General features: G+C 42.6%; 1 protein-coding gene across 5 annotated transcripts in view; it reads right to left on the bottom strand.

Moving 5' to 3' along the window:
- The window catches only part of dscaml1 (Down syndrome cell adhesion molecule like 1), a gene marked incomplete at its 3' end in the record, with an annotated part of 86,978 nt that overhangs the window by 51,831 nt on the left and 32,647 nt on the right, over positions 1–2,500 (bottom strand). The window lies entirely within an intron of this gene.

Raw genomic sequence — 2,500 nt, 5'->3', positions numbered from 1 at the left:
TGATGATCAAACCTATCTCTCTCCCCCTCTCTCTCTCTCTCTCTCTCTCCCTCTCTCTCTCCCCCCCCCCTCTCTCTCTCTCTCTCTCTCTCTCTCTCTCTCTCTCTCTCTCTCTCTCTCTCTCTCTCTTACTCTCTCTCTCCCCCATTGTCTGTCTCTTGATCTAGTCATCTGATTTCACATGTCCCACATTGTGTGGACCTGTTTGAGTGTGTGTGAGGGAGTGTGTATATGTCTGTGAGGAGATGGAGAGTGAGAGGCTGAATGAGGAAGCGATGGGGACAGTATGGCAATTTTTATGATTGTATAAAAAGAGTGTGCGTTATTTGCACTGCACACAGTATTTTAATATGTATAAGGAACGGGGGGAAAGCAATTTGACTTTGGAGAGATCCATTAAATTTATGGCAACGCAAATGAAAGATCATCCAACCTACTTTCCAATCCCTTGTTGTTATAACTCACAAGCACATTTATAATAGTCCACGCAGGCATTACCATGCTGGGAGACATCGAGGGAGAGCGAGTGAGGAAGTGTGAACATACAAGAGAGAGAGCGAGAGAGAGCGAGAGAGTGAGAGGGAGAGAGAGGGACAGATAGAGAGAGAGAACAAGGTATTCTATAAATGCCCCCAGCCCTCTGTGTTGTGATGTTAAAGGCTCATTCACAAGCTCAGGCTCTGAGGTCCTTTCTTCTTGAGGTCTTACTCTCACCTCACAGTAATGAAAACACTTGAACACATATGCATGTGGACCTTGTGACAATTTTAACAAACACTGCTTTGGAAACAAGTGAAGAGAAAACCAGAGCAGGGAGACCAGATGCATTCACGAGGTAAAACGGCATGAAATCCTGTTTGCAGTGCAGCACCATGGACAGCTACACCTTCAAAAAGACCCATACAACTCCAGTTCAGTACCACGGACAGTGGCCATGGCTGAGGACACAAACACACACACACACACACACACACACACACACACACACACACACACACACACACACACACACACACACACACACACACATAGCCTCTAAGCCCATAGGACAAGCAGGACGCAAAGGAACGACTTGGGTATGGTGTTCAAGCTGTAGCCAGGTTGGGTGTGTGTGTCCCTGTGGGCGTGTGTGACGGCCACACAGAAATATGACTAACATTGGCTATCCAATCCCAGTGGCTCCAGTGTCAAAGTAATGAAATAGTGATGAGACTTATGGCCCCGTGTTCTTTAGGCCTCACACCTGCCAGTCTCGTCACCTTCCTCCCCACACGGCACCGAAAAACAAAGGGTGATCAAAAGGTTTTTGAAAATCACCGTTATTATCAGTGTAATCTCCCCAGGTGACAGGTTGGATGGTGACAATGTCCCTTCTCTTCTTTCAGAAGTCTGTAACCGTGGCTTGGTTAAGTTCGGCCTTCACATTGCTGTTGATAATAGCTTAAATCACCTCACTCTTAGCTCCAATTTGTTTAGTGAGAGAAGGAAAAAAATATCCGGCGAGGGCAGATTCTAAAGAAATGTTTGGGGTTTTTTTTGTTTGTTTTCTTTCCTTGCCATAAAATCTTGATTCTTGAGTGAGTGACCTTTTTTCTGAAGGTTGTAGTGGGTTTGATAGATAATAATCAAACCTTGTACCACACATTTCTTTTACACATTATATTGCACACGACACTAACTCATTTGTGGCATGTCCAGGGGTTATAGTTGGGATGGACACCAGTGGGCAAGGTCTACCCACCTTTGTTAAATAAATAAATAAATATATACTAAAATAAATAAATATTGAATGGGTTCCCATGCCGACTTCAGGAAGGGATCAAACTCACTGATAACATTGAGGACTCCCATGGAAATCCCATCGTCAGAGCACTGCAGTTAATATATATATATGTACTATATATACTGTTTTGATTGTTTTTGCATTACTACGAGTACAACTATGGTACTAGCACACGCTGATCCGAGAGTGATGCAGACAATACCGCTGTAAAAAATATCTCTAAAATATATATAAATATTTGTCCATGTTTTTGAAAAATGTCATCGTGAAGCAGCTATCACAATAGAGGCTCTTTATCTTATCGATGGATGTGTGCCTTTTCTTGACATTTTTTTGAGCATTAAAGATAAACAACAACATAAGCAATATTGGAATCACCAACCCCTCAATTATGCCTTCAGTCCACCTCTGAATAATTTGTTTGATAATTACTACAGACCCATTACAGCAATTTTCAATGAGGCACTCAGATGAGCCGCTAAAAGCTATTTCATTTCTCTGCATTTTACACATGTAACACCCACACACACATGTCTATATGGATGCACGCTGCACATAAACACATAGGGGAGAATGTAGGGATTAAATAATAATTACCCATACCTGCCATATTAACACCCCCATTACAAGGGCAGATAAAAGAAAATGAATAGAGCTTCAGTATGATTCCCCATGTGTGGAATCAATACCGCTACCCTCCTCCTCCTTCATTCCTCT

This window comes from Zeus faber, assembly GCF_960531495.2.
Source record: "Zeus faber genome assembly, chromosome: 9".
NCBI lineage: Eukaryota > Metazoa > Chordata > Actinopteri > Zeiformes > Zeidae > Zeus > Zeus faber.
This window is presented reverse-complemented; position numbering and strand designations above follow the sequence as displayed.